A 17,416-nucleotide genomic window follows, 5' to 3' on the forward strand; every position below is an offset into this window, starting at 1 on the left:
AAAAAAAAAAAAAAAGCAAAGATTTAACTCTTACTGTGACTTCTAGCCCAAGATGAAGTCGATCACAGAAATTAAAGATATGGAAAATGTAATGAGCATTTAGGATTTAGGGAAAAAAAGCAGGTGCATTCAACTCGAAGCCAATGCTCGGTACACTCAGGGTTGCTGAACTGCCTGCCTGTGCCTCTGACTAGGAGAGAGGCGTGTTCTGTTTTCCCTGCTTATTCATTTTCTGAGTCATTCATCTTGTGCTATAGCTATTGAAAACTGTAACGGAGTCTGGGAAGCGCTTGGCTTTTGAGTGCTGCCTCCTGATTGGACTGGGGAATGCTGCTGTTCGGGAATAATGTGTGAATACCATCTGCTCCGAGGAGCTGGGAGCCTCAGTGAATTTTGCTTGGAGAGGCACCTTTAGCCAGGACTACAGGCAAGGGGAGCAAGCTTGCTTTTCCTGTTCCTTATCCAAACTTTTAGTTCTTGCTGGATTTCCTTTCTGCTTCCCTGTTAAACTTTTTTGTGCTTTGCTTAAGGGCTGAGGTGCTTCTCCTGTGGGTTTTGGGGTTGTTTTTCCTTTATTTTTTTCCTGCATGGGATTTCTTCTGGAGTTCAGCATGCACACCAAATGGGGAAATAAATCAGCAAGTTTTGCAGCTGTTTATTGCAGCACAATAGTTAACATGGAATGTCTGAGTTGCTTTGAGAAACTACTTACAAAAATTTGACCTGCTCATAAAAAGGTAAGCAGTTAAGGACTTCTGAATTTCAGGGACTGACTTTTTACTTGCATAGAGGTTTTGTTTCGTTAGGAATAAATATGTCTCATTTGAAATGTGCAGTTGCCTTGTAGCAATGCCTGAGATCAAAGACTGTGTTTTGTCTCAGAATGTCTTTAATGAGCCCGAAGAAATGAGCAGAGTTGGAAAGATGATTGTCTTACTCTTTTGTATAGAAATTGTTTAACAATAGGTCTTAATACAAACTTTCTGCAGTGTAAGTGTAATTGTAATTCAAGACCGCATTTATTTTTTTGATTTGCATCTTTATGAAGAGAACTCTCTCAACTCTTGTTTTCCTGATTATGGAATCTCTTTTTCAGACTGTTATCTCAGACGAAACACAGCTATTTTTCAGGAGTCCGGATTTGCAGTCAAATGGTGCATTCCACTTCAAGAAGACAAGATGTAGTTTGAGCCCATTAAATCCTGCTCACTAATGACCTGCTGGTGTAGACTCAGTCACTAGAGGGAAAACTGTAGGCATTCCTTTAACCTCAAAACAACAGGCCTGACACCAACACGATTGATGGCCACCACTCTCTCCCATTACTGTTAGCACATACTCAACTTTTTGATGTTACTGTTTTAAAACCAAGTTATAATTTATATTTTTTTCTGAAGCTTACATTTCAGTTAGACACTTCTACCTACACAAGGCAAAGTTATCTAAGGGAGGACATGAAATATTGATGTTTTAGAAAATCTTAGCCTTCCTTCCAGTGAGTCAGATTATTCAGTATACTGTTATCTGTTCCAAGGAGAAATCTGCAAAGCATTTTTCTAAGACTTTGTTTGCTCAAGGCTTCACTGTAATTTATTTTTGACAAATAGCTGGTTTTTAGCTTTGTCTTTTGTGTTGGTATGTTAATTGTAACTGTATAGTAAGTGTGTAATTTGCATGTACTTATATGTATTTTAAGAGAAATGTTTAGTACCTGTAAATAAGGGAACAGTGGATTTATGTAACTGATACTTGATCTAACCTAGACTTTTCATACTGAATCAATTTTAAATAAACAAGAGAAGATCTTACATCTAGTATGCTCTCTTACACTCAGGCCTTTTGAGCTAATGTTCTTGTAATACAGAAAAGAGCTGTTGCTGTCTGCAGTTTCACTAAAAAAGAAAGATTAACAATTAGACATCTTTTCACTTAGTCATTTTTGTGGCAAAATGCCAGATCATCAAAAACGACTCTTTTAATGAGAAAAAAACCTTACTTTGCTGAAGCCTGAATCAGGAAAATTGTTGCAAGCCAAAGCAGCAGAGGTGCAACACCAGTACAGTCCATTGACTGGTGGTCACTTGTACTTGCTTAGAATATAGGATATATGGATTAAGGTCTCACTGTGCCTGGTGCAAGCCATGTGTGCGTCTTGCATTTTATGTACGTTAAAAAACCTGGAAAGGTCATGTGTGTACCAGTACAAATGGGGTTCTCCAGTAATCATCACATTTCTGGGGATAGAAAAACTTTCTCATTCATTGCTGCTGATAATAAATCCTCACTTAGGTCTTTTTCAGGGGAATTGTATTGTCAATCGTAGATTTCCCAGGTGCCCTTTTTTAATCTGTCATTGGGCCAGAATCATGATTATAATGAAGTAGCACGAGGAATAAAATTCTGACCTTCGAACTCCAGAGGTGAAGATCATTTCCATTCCAGACATAGCTGAAGGTTTTTTAGCCGTTGGCCGTAGTGACCGAGTATCAGCAATAACCGACAGTGTATGGGACAGTGGAATCAGAGCTTTTTAATTCAGTCGTATGTACATACACACACTCAACTCAAACACCAGCTGATTGCAAAAGCGTGTTTAGTTTTTGGTCAGAGTGTACAGGCTTTTTATATTTCCCTTTCATAAAACACAGTAAGCACTTGGTTCAGTGATATATGTTTTTGCATGGGTAGAATTTATTGTTTAGGGACTTAACACGCAATCCTTCTGTAGAGGGTTACTGCTAGATCCCTCAACAAAGCTCTCCACAACTTAGTACTGGTTAATATTTCCTTTTAATGTGATCCTGCCTAGCTGCAAAGGACTTTTTGTTTGCATGCCTGTTGCTAATATTATCATCAGTACTGTGATGCTTAAATGTTTGTCTCTCTCTAATCCAGATATCTTCATGCCAGTTTAAATGTGTTGCTATTATCCTGTTCTTGTAAAGAGGAGCTGAATTAAAAGTGGCTTGCCCAGGGTCACGCACAGGAAGCTTTTATCATTGTATTGCAGTTGTATTGGATCTTCTGTGTGCCTGTTTAGCTCCTTAGCCATTCCTTTTGCCCACAGCCTTCCTCGTTGTCCATTTCCCTTTCTTTGCTCTTCTCTTCTTGCTGGAGAACATTTGTCATTTTGCTGTGGAGAGCATTATCCACCTGACATGTCTCTGTGAATCTGGAAAATCTCAGTGCTGGGGTTTTTTTTCCAGCAGACCAGGGTATTTGTTTCCTTGAAGAATTGTCATTTTCACTATAGGAAAGAGTTCTTTCTTGCTAAAGTGGCACCTCTGACAGTGCAACAACACTACTGTGCATTTCCAGCTTAATTTCAGGAATCCACGTAGGTTTATTTTCTCTTCTCCTCCACCACAACTCTCTTGCCTGACTTAGTTGCCAAACTTACTCTGGCAGCTCAATCTCACTTAATTCACAAAGAATGTGGCTCCCTCTGCCACACTCGGTGCCTGGAGTCTAGGTCAGTACATTTTTAGTGAACTTCAGCTTAAGACAAATCTGACCTACCTAGAATATAGGTTTCAGGTTTGCAGGCATGAACCAGAGTGATGAGGCACTACCATTAACATTAAAGTACTTTGCATATATCTGTGTTATTTCTGTTGCCTTTTATATAATCTAGCATTCCTTTGCCAAGGAGTAAAATGTAATAGGAACTATTTGTGTGTTCTTGGGAGTATTTTTGCTGGCTCTGAGCTCCTCTGAATAGATGCCGCCTCCTGCTATGATGTCATCGCTTCTGGTGCTTGCCAGTAGACTATAAAAATTTAAAAAATCAAGATAAAATCAAGATAAGACAACAACATCAAGGTAAAAATTGGCTATCTTGCCTCCGTTGAGGTCAAATGAAGCATAGAAGCCCGTGTTTTAAACAGAAAAGAAGCATTAATGAAGAGAGAAAGACTTCAGAGAAACTGGGACAGTCTAGTGGCAAGCACAGTAGACCAGAGAATTCCTGGTTTCTGTTTCAGACTATGTGAAACCATTTTGCAGAGCAGCTGTGGAAGTGAAAATCAGCAGAAGTAGGTTTGATTTTGAATTTCCTTATGGAAATTTTGAAAGTCTTTCTTTCTCTCAAGGTATTTAAGCCCACATCTGCTCTTTTCTCACCAGAGACTGTGCTAACTACCTTGCTCTGGGGTGGATTGTCTTTAGTTCCCCTGACCCAGGATCCCTACCTAACCTTTTCTGCTGTGAACAATATGTAGTGACTCTTTCCTTCTGTCTTGGGAATTTAGTCTTGAAAAAATTTAGCCAGAGCTGTATGGCAATTAAATGAAGGGCTTCTGAATGATCAAAATCAGATTTTCTACAGAATAAATTATTTCCCAAAGAAAATTCAGCTAATTTCAGCTTTCTATGTCTTTTTCCTCCAAACTTGTCTTTTTAGGTAGTATTTATTTACAAAGTTACAATGTCTTTGACTTTTACAGTGTCTAAAGCAATGCTATTCCTACTACCAGGAACAAAAAAGAAAACATGTTGTACTGCTAAAAGAATATCAGACAATGGTGATATTTCTTTGAATTTATTAGTTTAGCATTTAATTCCCTAGAGTTATTTCTTTAAAATAATTAACTGCTACATTTAAATCAAACTTGGTCAAAACTTGAGTGGTTTTATATGTTTTTCTTGGTAACTTGCAGAAGTATGCATTGCATTGTACTGTAGGCTGAAAATTAATTCCCAGATCTGTACTGTGCTACCTGCTGGCCTTCTGTACTTGCCTGGCTGCCGTTTCTGTGCTTGGCGTTGTGAGAAGTGGAAGGCTGCTACCTAAACTCTAAATGCTGTGTGGGTGTTGTGCCGAGAGTAACTGTACAAGAATAACCACAAGACTGCATTAGTGATCCTCTCAGCCACGAACTGAAGATTTACACCTCCTTTGTAAGAATTAGTTTAGACTTCAGGGCCCTTTTTTCTTGGGTTCTGGTTGCTGGGGACTGTCAGTTGGCAAACTGCGGGGATAACTTTTTGCATCCTGCGCCTTCAGCAGGCTGAGGGGGAAGCTGGAAGAGCCATGGGTATTTCAGTAAAGCCCATAGGTTAAACCTAAAGTGCACTCTAGAATATATGAAGCTGTTACATTTTAAAGGTCTTGTTTAAGAATGACATTCTTCAATATTTCAAATAATAAATATCTGTAGATATCTGTAAAATACACATGTATATTACAAATATATACCTATATACCAAATAATAAGGAAATCTAAAAGGGATGGCATACAATAATAGTCCAAACTCTCTATTTCCAGTCTTTCTTGATGAAGTCCCACACAGCATCCTTAGCTCCTGATCCTGACCTCAGCACCCTCAAGGCAGGACAAGAACCTCCCTTGGTTTGAGACTGTAATTTTTAATGAAGTAGTACAGAATTGAAGGCAAAGAATATTGTCAGTTGAAATGAGTCTTGTTCCTCATTCTGCAGTCTTATGTCTAATAGAACTAAGATTAAATGGCTTATGGGCAATGTAGAAGAACTGAATCTCTGGAATAAAGTCAAGGTTTGAAAATAGGTGTCTTGAGAAAGAGACATTTTAACATGTGTAATACCTTTCACTGAAAAAAGAGGATGTGGTTAAGATTAGGACAGTATGTTTTTCAAACTGCAGTATATGAAATGGCTGCTGGGTATGTCTGCAGTTTATAGATTTTTCACAGAAGAATTTCCTGATAGTATTAATTGAAGAAATGGTGATAATTATTAATAGAATTAAAAAGAAATGGAGAATAATGATAATATATGCAAGCTTGTGCTTTTAATACAGTTTGTGTGGGTGAATTTGGGGGGGGAGTAAGAGAGAATACATCTATTCTTAAAAAAGAAATTCTTACAGAAAGATTCATATCTTAGTATTTATGGTTTCCTCAATTTTCTTATAATTTTATCCACATGGCTTTATCTCTAAAAGCAAAGCCCCCCCCCACCACCCAGAAGAAGAACTGCCAGTATCAGAAGATGACACAAACCTTCCTAAGAATGCTGAATGACATTGTTGCTGTGGAAAATGTAGAAAAAGAGCATATTCCAACAGGCAATTTTCAGGGCAGTGAAAAAGACCTTTTTTTTTTTATGGGTGGAATGAAAAGATTCAGGAAGAAAGAACAGGTTAACAGCTTGTTGGCCTGTTTGTCACTCTGGCATGCTAAAAAGGTGAAGATGTCCTGGACCGTTAAGAGGAAACCCCTTCTGGTTTTCAGCTGCAAGACTAACCAACTACCTGGCTTTGAAAGAGCTACCAGTGTTCAGGACTGAAGTGGTTTCCTTAAGGGAATATCTAACACGAATCTGTTAAAGTTTCAGGCTTTGTGACAACAAGTTTTTCCTTACTTCATAAAAAGTCCCCAGTCCAAATAGGTCATTCTTTTTTTAAAGACATTTACAAATTAACAGGAAAGACCTCCCATTGTATTTCAAGTCTAAATTAAATTTAGGGTAGGAAAAATAAACTTGTTTTGAGCTTCATCCAGTGTTCTGTCAATACCATATCAGTCCAAGAGAGAATTGGACAGATTGTCTTGTGTTTTCCATTTATGTATGTTAGCGATGGGAGGAGAACTGACAGTAAAGGGAAGTTCTGTTCTCCAGTAATATATTTTCGTATTTTTGGTCAAGAAGGTCAAAAAGGCTTTTGTCAGACACTAAGACCTAGAAGTTTTGATATCTAGGTGCCTGCCACCTTTCTCTTGGCCATCTTCGCCTTCCAGGCTTTTCTGGTACCTCACCCTGGTCTACTTTGTCATCATTAGCCCTTCTCCTCCTTAGCCACAATTGCACAAATGATTGAAAGCTATTGGGCCTTTTTTTTTTTTTCCTCATTTAGTCCTGTCTGTAGAGCTGTTCCTCTGATGCCACTGTCCTAGTCACTGTTGTTCTGGCTTTCAATGGAGCTTTTAATTCAAGTCAAGTGTAATTCCATTATGTTAAGTTTATATTTGTCTCAGATTTCTTGTTTATATGTGGGATTTCCACAGGCAAACACCTGTGGCTGCAAAATATCTGTGAATAGGAGCTTTAACAGCTTTGCATCCTAAATAGGCATGAAACCAAGGAGCCAAGCCATTCCTGCAGAAGTATGGACACAAGCTGTAAATACAAGGCATCCCCTTTTGAAAAGATGTCATTTTGCTTTGGGTTTTTTAATAACTCTTGGTAAATTGGCATGGATAAAGGCGGCAGTGATTTCTCTTATACTGCCTCAAAACTTTCCAGATACAAATATATCCTAAGGTTGTGGATAAACTCCTCTTCGTTTCCGATGGGTCTTCTGAGATTGCTGTCTGGCTTCTTGATCTCAGGCATTTGGTGCATCTAAAAGCGAAATGGAGACTTTTTTAAGCTCCCCCCCAGCATTTTGTGGACAGCTGATCAGATTCCTAGGTCTAGCTCTCACTGCATTTGCTCTCATTCACCCCCGCTTTTATGTGCAGTGGAGTAGAACTGATTTTGTGGCAGTGCAGGCGGGAGGAGAATCAAGGCCTCTGTGCTCTTTATTTCATCACAGTCTCGTCTGCCCAGTAACTGCTCCAAGATGTTAACCTCAAATATAACAAAAAGAATAAATAAACTCATAGAACACTAATGATCAAAACTGTCTCTATGACTGCCACTCCTCAGTTGCATGGACATGAGGATCACCCGAAGCTCATTATAAAAGGTGTGCAATTTCAGCTCCTTCCTTTGCTATTGCTGGGTTTATTGCCTCCGAGGAACAGTCAGATGAGAATCGGTCTCACACATACGTAGAAATGCTGATGCCTGTCTCAGCAGCTGCACCTCTGTGAAGAACCATTGTATAGCTGTTTTGTACTAGATTTTTGGGTTTTTTTCTCTTCCCTCCTTGTGTTCAAAATACCAAAGGCAATGAGTGGAGGAGGAATAAAGGAGTGCTGAGCTTTATTCAGTCTTGAGCATAACTGTTCTATATACTGTCAACCTGGAAAGTACTTTACAAAAGGAACTCTGTGTATGTTGTTCAGGAAGACCTGTGTACAGTGACCGGGCTTAGAAGTAGCTGTAAAATTGCTGAATTTAAGTGATTAAATTCTGATATGTATCACTGCCTATTTGGGAAATAAGCCAGTTAAGGTCAATGGATTTACTTTTGTTTTTCATTTGACTTTAATCTTACGTCTTGGACCTGAACCCTTCCCTCTTGTGTGTGTACATTGTAGGTACTGAATCATTTGTCGTAACAGGTTCTGGAATCCTTGGTTTGCATGCATCTCATTAACCTCCTCTATGATAACAGCAATCATGACCTTGACGGGAATTAATTACTGTGTTGACTGACCCTTGACACTGATTAAACTGCTAAACACAACACTGTCTAGAAAAACAAAACTGGTCAAACCCATGCCAACATCTACAAAGTGCATTGTTAGTCTGGGTTTTTATATGCAGTACTAATCTATATTGTCTTAAACCCTGGAACATTCTTTCTCTGATGAAGGGAACCAGTGTCCCATCAACTCTCTGGAAAGATGTCACCATTTCATGTAGAATTACAAGAAATGAGGCTGAATCTCATTAATTTACTCCCCAGGATGACCAGCAGAGGGGTCATTAACGAGGGGAAGCACACTTGTACTGTCCTCTATGAAGTAAATATTTGTAGAAATTAAGTTCCTTGGTGAGCCAGCAATTTGTGCTTGCATTTTCTCTAGTCTTTTTTTATATTACTGTGCTGTTTAACTAAATTAAGAAATTATCTCAGCTAATAATGTGCTCTGATTTCTTCAAAGGGAAAGAGTTTATGCACAAAGTCTGGTCATGTTTGAGGAAAAGCAGCACATGATTTTACTTGACATACTTCAGAGTGAAGACCTTATGTGTTGTATACTTGCCAATGTTATAGAAATTTGTAAATTATCAAATTCCATACTTTCCACAGCGTAAATGTTTTTGAAAATGTTGATGCTTTGTCAGTAAATCAGTTCAGTCTTAGTGCTCAGTATCATGTTCCTTGCAAATGGACACCACATCGAGAAATATTCTTAAATATTTTAAGCTAATTATATATGTACATATTTTGGTGTAGGATAGAGATTAAATATAAATCAAAAACCAACACAGAGAAACATATTCCCCATTGGATTATAATTGACTTCCTCCTACTGTAAAAAACTTGCATCCCAGTAGGTGTAACATATGGATATTTTGAAAACTCTATAATGTTTAAGGGTTAAGTGCCCATCTCTTAGAGATGTTTTGGCTATATCCTCATCCTCTGGAGGCCTAGCCAAGGAACAGTGCTTTCCTGTGTCCTGATTTCTAATGAATTAATTCCTATTTTTCAGCTAGTGAATAGATAGATGAGCACCTTAAGGTAAAAATTACTAATTTTTCTGTTCCTGATCTTCCTGTGTTTCAGGAAGCATTGAAAACTGTCAGCCTTTCACTAGTTGTTTCTCCTTTTTACTGGTTGAAAATTTTCTCGGGAGATTTTATCGTGTTCTGTGAATTGCCTGGTGCATTTAGTATAGCTTCAGCTTGCCAGAGTTCTTATTAAGTAGAACCAGTTTCAATAAATCATTGTAGCTTTGAAAAGTCTGGAGTTCCAGCCATGGCAATTCAGAAGAGGGAGAGGGAAATAAGAATACGAGAGCTTTGCCAGCTTGGTAAAGAGCAAAGGTAATTCTCAAAAGAAGAGGAGAGTTTGAACAGGGAGGTCTGTGATAGAAGATTGTGTTTATCATTCTCTTACAGGTCAGATTAATATTTCATCTGTAGAGGTGGAACAAAGTCTTATTGTGGTTGAAAGTGGTAGAAAGTTACTGGATTCAGCTTACTTTTTCAGTATAACATTTGCAGTGTAACATTTTCCTAGCAATGGAGAAATGGTGATCCATCTAGAGTAAGTTAGTCCAGAGATAGTGGAGGAAGTTGCTTAGTATTTGTCTTTGACGAAGGCAGTTGACCACAGCCCTGCTTTCCTGAGCAGGAAAATTCCCAGCCCCTTTGTCATTGAGTCAGGCTAGGACACAGCACATTTATTTCATTCTCAGATTTATTCCTGTAATTGCTTCAGATAACCAGTCTCTGTTAAGGTTTGAAGTAGTGATCTTCTTAGTTTATTAAAACCTTTAGTATGAAACTGGCTGTAAACCCCCTTGCTGTTACTACTTCCTGATGCACAGGGAGTGCCCTAAGATGTATTCCTTTAAGATATTTATTTCTTATGGTAAGTGGGCATCAGCGCTTCATGTTAAAATCAAGTTTGGCTTGAAACTTACTTTTGCTAATGCTAATCTGTGAAGTGTGATGACAAAATTGTTTTACGAACTGTCCTGTCCAGGGTAAGCTTTGAAATCTTTTTTCTTTTTCTTTTTCTTTTCCTTTTTTTTTTTTTAATTGCTACTTGCTATCGTAAGCCATACGATGCTTTTGATAACAGTCATCAAATTTTACAGCTATCACTATAATCTCACTGCTGTCAACCATCTGCATCACTCCTCATGTTCTATAGAAACTGAAGAGAAAACAAATACATAGTTAATTTTAGACAGCACATCACTCCTGTTAATGGAGTTTTGTGTGCCAAGTATCATCACTGTGTAATGTCTGTGCAAACAATCTCATGGAAACCAGAAAGAATTGACACAGAAGTAGATTCCTTAATGGTTTAAAGCCCTTAGGGCTGTGTTACAGGTATCAGGGGTGGGCTGCAAAATATTTCAATCATACAAAAGTCTGGACACTTAGTGTTATAACCACTGACTGGAAGATTTTCATTTCATGGAATCTGAACAGAGAAGTCAGGTGAAGAGCCCACAAGTAGTTCGTGATTATACACCTGCTGTATATACCTGGTGAAGTGCTGTGAACAGTAAAGAAAGTGCAGAGCACCCTCTGAACTGCAGGGAAGAGTGAAAAATTCTTACTTGATTAAAGAGAAACCTGGGCAAAAAAGGTGGAGAAGCACTACTCTGTGAAATAGTCGGTCAGCATTTATATAAGCCTGTGGTACTTCTGCTTTGCTTTTAGAAAAGGCAAGACTATGCAAAGACAGATGGAGAAAAGCAGTCGCAGGTAAACAGGGTAGTCTATGTCCTACAGCCTAATCCTGGGTTTTGTTCTGTGGCTTTAGAGAAGTTATTTGCTCCTCCTTACTTCTCATCATCCATCCGTAAAGAAAAGTTGCCAGATGTCACACCTAATACGGGATTTCCTGTACTTCACCTTCAAATCCTGTGATTTGTTTAAAAACATGTGGAATATTACCTTTCTTGTGCTTCCCTTCTACTTCAGTACGGAACCTGAGTTGAAATATGGGAAATCACCTCAGAGTCAGCTACTTCCCTTGCTGTGCTCGTCTCATTTCTGGGAACTTACTTAGGAATGCCCTCTGGGCAGTGAGAGCAGTGATCAAACAAGGTCCCGTGGTGTTGGGCAGGTGGAAATACAGCTTCTGAAGTTAAACATCTGCCAGCTCTCCATAAAACAGGGTTACAGACCTGATGTGCAAGATCTTCAGTCATGAGAGCTAGTCAGATGTTCTGCTTTGACATACCAGGTGTTACAGGAAGAAGCACAAACTAAACAAATAATGATATTTTATACTTCTACCACCTATTGCTTCCTAGGAGTACCAAGTGCTCAGCAGGTGCTGTCTTAGATGAATAATGCACTGGAATTTGCCACCAATTGAAATATACATTAGAGGTAGGCTAGAGCATCCCCCAAAGGATGTAAAGTCAAACCTGTATCTCATTGTGGTGTTTAACTTTTTATTTAAAAAAACCAACCAACCACACAAAACAAAAGAAGGTTTATTTTTAAGATAGAGTAATGGTAAGATGTAATAGACAGCGGGACTGATTCAGAGATAGGGCTGTCATCCTGAGAGCAAAATTACGGCCACTTCATTTAGGCTTCGTTTGAGTGGTCAGGACCGGTGCTTAAGGTGACATCTGTGTACGGCAAAGCCTTTCAGCATTATATTTAATGACTGTGGAGAGGTGAAAGGAGCCCCACAATAAAAATGATGTTTTAAATTTCCTGATCATAGTGCTTTAACTTTTATATTACTGACATGCAACAACAGGTAAGTTAGATTTTAAACAGGATGTTCACTGAAATTCTATAATTTTATATATCTCCTCAATTTTTTTCTTCATAGGGAATCCATTTAAAATTACACAGTAAACCCCTCTTCATCTTCTCAATGTTTCACTGATTAGCATAATTTATGGCTAGTTCTTGTGAATGAGGTGATTGTACCCAGGTGATTGCAAAAACGTCTGCGGATCTTAGCTTTAAAAATATTATTCTGAATCTAACTTTGTTAAAGTAATTTATGTAACATGAGTGAGTGCCGTGCAGAGCTCTTCAAATGCGAAGACCACACACTGTGTAATCTTTGGAGCCAATCCTCATCTTGGCTTTGCTTTTCTTAGCAAAAAAAAATTAATGCCGTGATTATAAAATTTAGCTAATACTGTACCTCTGCAATTAGAATCTTTTCACATGAGATTGTTCAACCCACGCTGTAAGTTCTACCTTCATTATCTGTCACGCTTTGCCACAGAGAACCTAAAGCTGACTTTCCAGTATCTCGGCAGACCAAATACGTTCTTACATAGGGAGGTATTGCAGGAAAATGCTGGTAGGTTGATAAGGCACCTTTCAGACTGTCTCTGCCAATTAGAAAAAACATCCAAACCCTCCTCTTTGCATAATTGTTTTCATCCACAGCTAGCAAGGCACTCTAGAAAGTGAGAAAGAGTTATTCTCTTGGCAGACAAAGCAGTAACTAAAGGTCAGCAAGATTAATGGACTTGCCTATGGCCATACAGCTTATTTGTCAAAGATACAGGCAAGGTCTCAGGGCTCCCAGCCTGTGCTCAGGGCTGTCGGGAAGCCCAGGGCTGCGCAGTGCGAGTGCTGCCAGCGGCCAGGCCAGAAATTAATTCTGCTGAGAAAGTCCTGGTCTTGGCATGCAGCTGTTTGGCCGCTGAATGGTTCTTGTGCTTGTTGGATGTGCCTCTTTCTCCTGTGTTTTCTTTCTACATGAATGCAGCACTGCCAAAAGGGCTGGACGTTTGCCCAGGAGGTTTTAAATACACTGGGTCGTGAATTGGTGGAAACCTCGTAGGTTGTGTTTGTACTTCTCCAAAGGAGTTTCGTGGCTTGTTCCTAGTCCCGCTCACGACAAGGTTATTTTGAAAGAAGAGAAGGATGCAGGTAGCCTACTGTCAGAGCCCTGCCTCAGTTTGTCCGGGGAGTAACAAAAATGTGACCTGATCTAAAATTTCCTAGAAACTTGGTGTGATTTCTTTATGTCTTGAAGCAAACGTCTGGGGAACTGCCAAGATGAAACCGTGCACAGCTATCCTCTGTGCAAAAGCTTGCATATTCTATAAAGATGAAATTCAGGGAGAAGCTGAATCCTTCTTACTGTAGAGTAGGGAAATAAAGATTTCCAGCTGTTAATAATAACAAGCCTAGGATTTCTCTTGTTTGAGCTGGAGCAGAATTGCTTGGAAGTCCCTGAAGAATTCCAGTCCAGCACTACACATTTGAAGGATCTGGATCCCAGTCTAAAATATTTCCGTTGCCTGACTGAATCTCCAAAACTGAACTATTTTTTATCATAATCCAGTCAGAGAAATTAGATCTATAGTGCTGTTGGCCATCACTTTAAGCATTTTGGTAGGAGTATTGTGACTAGAGTGTTTGCTGTAGTCTGCAAGTCATAAACACCCGCTTGGGAATAGAGGAGACCTCGAAGTAACCTACGTGTAGTGCAGCTGACTTCAGAGAAATAACTAACAATGGGTCTGAGGTTCCCTTATAGGCGAAAAAAGGGAGGAAAAAAGCCAAAAGCCAGCATGGTGTGCTGGCTGGGCACATTTTCAAGACTTCTTTTATTTTGAGTAATTAATTCTGTGTTTTGTTAGTAATGAAAGCAGGGGCTATTTCGTACAATGCTGGAGCAGTAAAGGGTGACTCAGCAGAAAGTTAAACTCTGGTGTAGCGTTACTTTTGCAATTTATCACCTGCCTGTAGTGCTTACTCAGTGTACAATACAAGTTTATTGGTATTCAGACTAATTATATTCTAAATTCACTCAATAATTACCTCTCAAAGACAGATAACTTTAAAGAACTGATTGTTTTATAAGTAACTGGAAAAATCTCTAGTGTGACACCTCTCTTTTGAGGCAGTCTAAATGCAAGCTGATTTTTTGGTGATCTGTTTTGAATAAAGTGATTTTATTGAATAAATACATGCATTAGGGCTTGAGTGTGGTGTATCCAAATGCTTGCAGCCTTTTTACAGATTTGTAATGATTCCAGCTGGGTGGGTTTTTTTATTTGGTAGATGAAAAATCCATTCTATTTTGTCTTTGGTTAAGAAAACTTAAGATACTACATCATATCAATGTACAGCTTTAAAATTGATCACAGTTATTGGTAGAATAATTGGTAGAATTGGTAGAAATGACAGCTATGTAACCTGCATACTTCTTAATGTACCTTCCTGAAGTTACATTCAAAAAATTGTAGTAAAAGACACTGCTGGCCCATTGCTCAAACAGGAACATTTTCTAGCACGCACTGCATTTTTGTATTTTCCGTCTTGGAATCCCAATAACACTGAATTCCTAAGCAGAGTGAATCTAAGAGCATGCTGAGCTTGCCAGCGTTGCTCCCAGGAGCCCTCACAGACCTCACAGATGGAATGACTTCCATCATGCAGCAGACCACTCCTAGGACAGCTTAGTGCTCCTGTCAATTGACCACATTGTCTCATTTGAAAACCCAGAGCTTCTCCATTGTGTATTTTGTGCGTATTAAATATATTGGTGCCCTGTTAGTTAACTGTTCCTTGGTGAACCTTAGCAGCTACAGTTTTCTTTGAGTTCTCTACAAGAACATTGAAGGTGACTATGCTGACTTCAGGAAGCCACTGCTGGTAACCAGTCTTCAGTACAGCAAGGTGGTATCTACCAGCTGAACACAACAGACTAACCATAAACTCTCCAAACTATTGCCCAGCTTTTATTTTCTGAATCTTTTTTTCTGCTTCTACAGGTGTAGAAGCCACTTGAAGCTGTGGTCTGCCTGCAGCTGGCCCCCAAGGGTCTAAACACCGCTCTAATTGATTATCTGAAATGCGCAGCTTTAAGGGTCCTGCAGTTACTGCTCAAGCTCTGCTGAGTTACTGCACAGCTTTAGGCAGCAGAGTTTTACTGACTGCAGCAAATAAATTTGCTGTGCTTTATGGAGCACGGAGAAGCTTGTTTTTGGAATTTTAATCGTCTCAATAAATTGTGTTAAGATTGTGTTCTGTTAGACTCCAGGAAATTAATGAGAGCAATTCAAATATGGACATTATTGGGAAGGTGTGAGGCTAACAGTACAGTTAGAAAAAAGTTTTAAAATTTGGCCGAGGCAATAATGAGGGCGATAGGGATTGTAGAGATACAGAGTGCAGCTACGCAGGAATCCCCTTTCAGTCTTGCGTTTTACCCACAGGGATTCTGTTGTCCCACTGGGGACTAACTGATGATGATTTTCAGGCTGCGCTTCATGGAGGGGAGGAAACATTTGTAATGGTGATCAGATAGCTCAGATACAGAGGTTGTGAAAAGGACATTTTCTTGTCAAACTATAGTTCTGGATCATTTAAGACGAAAACAGGAATTACAGCCACTGAAGTCAGCGCTTTCATCCTTAGAAAGCTTCTTTGCTGGATATGATGTATAATACAGAAAGAAAGGAGAAAGATTGTATTTAATGGGAAAGTGCAGTAGGATGAATGGAGCATCCTCTGATACCAACGAATTCATCAGATCAGCAACATCAACAAAAGTATTTTGATTCCGTGACATGAGAGTTTGGTGTTAATGACCACAGCAGTGAAGACTAGCAAATCTTACTTTTTGCCTCTTCTTACCCCTGCACATTCTTTGAATTGAGGGAGTGGTTATGCGCCTTAGGGTCAGCGAGCACCTGCAGTGCACGGCGCTCAGCCTTTCTAAGGCTTGTCATTTGGAGAGCTTTCCGATCTTTATTTGCAAGATTAGAATGTTTTCAAAAAGATATGCCAGGTTGAAGCCTCTTCATTGCTGTATCTCAAAACATTATATTAGAAAGCTGTAATGATTGATGAGCATTTCTCATTGCAATTACAGATGTGGAACAGCAACCAACAAATCACACCGTACTGGTGTATGAATTACTGAAACGCTCTCTGTAGTCTGGCCAGCAAATCATTAAATCAAGCGGAGATGAGCAAGGGGCTGCCTGGATGTTCTCGCCTCAGTACAGCAGCTGAGTAAGCTGCTGTCTGTCTAAATCAATCCCCGCTCTGGGAATTCAAAGAGTGGAGACATGAAGCCTCTCCATAGCCACATAAAAGGCACATTATGGCTGCAATTTAGGGGGCTATGCCTGGAGCAGTTCTTTGAATCCCTAATCCTGTCAACTAAAGGGAAGAAAACAGGGAGGCCATGCTTAGCTATGTAAAACTTTTCTCCTGACTTTTGCTTGAACTGGGGGATCTGGCCTGCAGTTAAGCCAATCGATGGGAGTTTATGCACAGTGTCTCTTGTAATGGGATTTTACAACACGGATCTTGGCAGATACATCTAATATCTGACAATTAAAATAGCTTGGCTGCCAAACACACTGAACATTGCCAGATTTTTATAAGATCCTGTGAATTCCTGACCTAGATATTCATTGGAGGAGGGAATTCAAGAAGAGGAGGGAAGTGTGAATCAAGTATGGAAGACAGGACTCCTCACTTCTTACCCATTTTCCTTATTTCTTCGGAGTAGTAAAAATCTAAAACATGCAAACTGGGGTTAATAAAATCATTTAGGATGATCATAAGGTCAGCTCACTCTTAAATGTTGTTCCAATTTCAGTCTTTATATAATTGACATTATGCTTGGGGTACCGACAAATGAAAAATCTAAACAAACAGAGCACTAAGCCTCAATCCTACATGTAAATCTGTGCACATGTGCTGCAAAGAAGATAGCACCCATGGACAGATTTGTTTGTGTTGCCATGTGAGCCAAATGCTGTGGTTTTGCTTCTTTTAATTATTCAGTCCTGAAAGAATTTACTGTGAAATCCCACCAGGAGAGATAAGACTAAAAACCTTGTAATCTACAACTGTACAGGAGGGTCAGTTTATGGCCTGAACGTGCTGGAGAATTTAGATGTGGAGAGAATCTTTCATAGTGAAATGGGATGAAAACCTGTATTATTTTAGTGCTTTGCAGCATGTAAACTATTTCTGTTTATGATAAACCTAAAGCTTGGAAAAAACAAATGACTAGATCTAATCCAGATTTGCTATTCTGATGAATTTTTTCATTCTTAAATTAATTCAGGTTGTCAGATTAATTCAGTCCCAACATGGCATGGGCAAGACAAATTAATT

General features: G+C 39.1%; 1 protein-coding gene across 2 annotated transcripts in view; it reads left to right on the forward strand.

The window, feature by feature from the left end:
• Positions 1 to 17,416, forward strand: part of DAB2IP (DAB2 interacting protein) — a 239,885-nt gene that overhangs the window by 45,734 nt on the left and 176,735 nt on the right. Inside the window, exon 1 of one of the 2 annotated variants that reach the window (XM_075772551.1) lies at positions 448 to 737. The exons of the other annotated variant lie outside the window; for it this stretch is intronic. The gene's annotated coding sequence lies outside the window, so the exon portion shown is untranslated. Of the gene's footprint in view, positions 1 to 447; positions 738 to 17,416 lie in introns of those variants that run through there. 2 annotated transcript variants of the gene reach the window in all.

The sequence above is a fragment of the Balearica regulorum genome, chromosome 20 (assembly GCF_011004875.1).
Source record: "Balearica regulorum gibbericeps isolate bBalReg1 chromosome 20, bBalReg1.pri, whole genome shotgun sequence".
NCBI lineage: Eukaryota > Metazoa > Chordata > Aves > Gruiformes > Gruidae > Balearica > Balearica regulorum.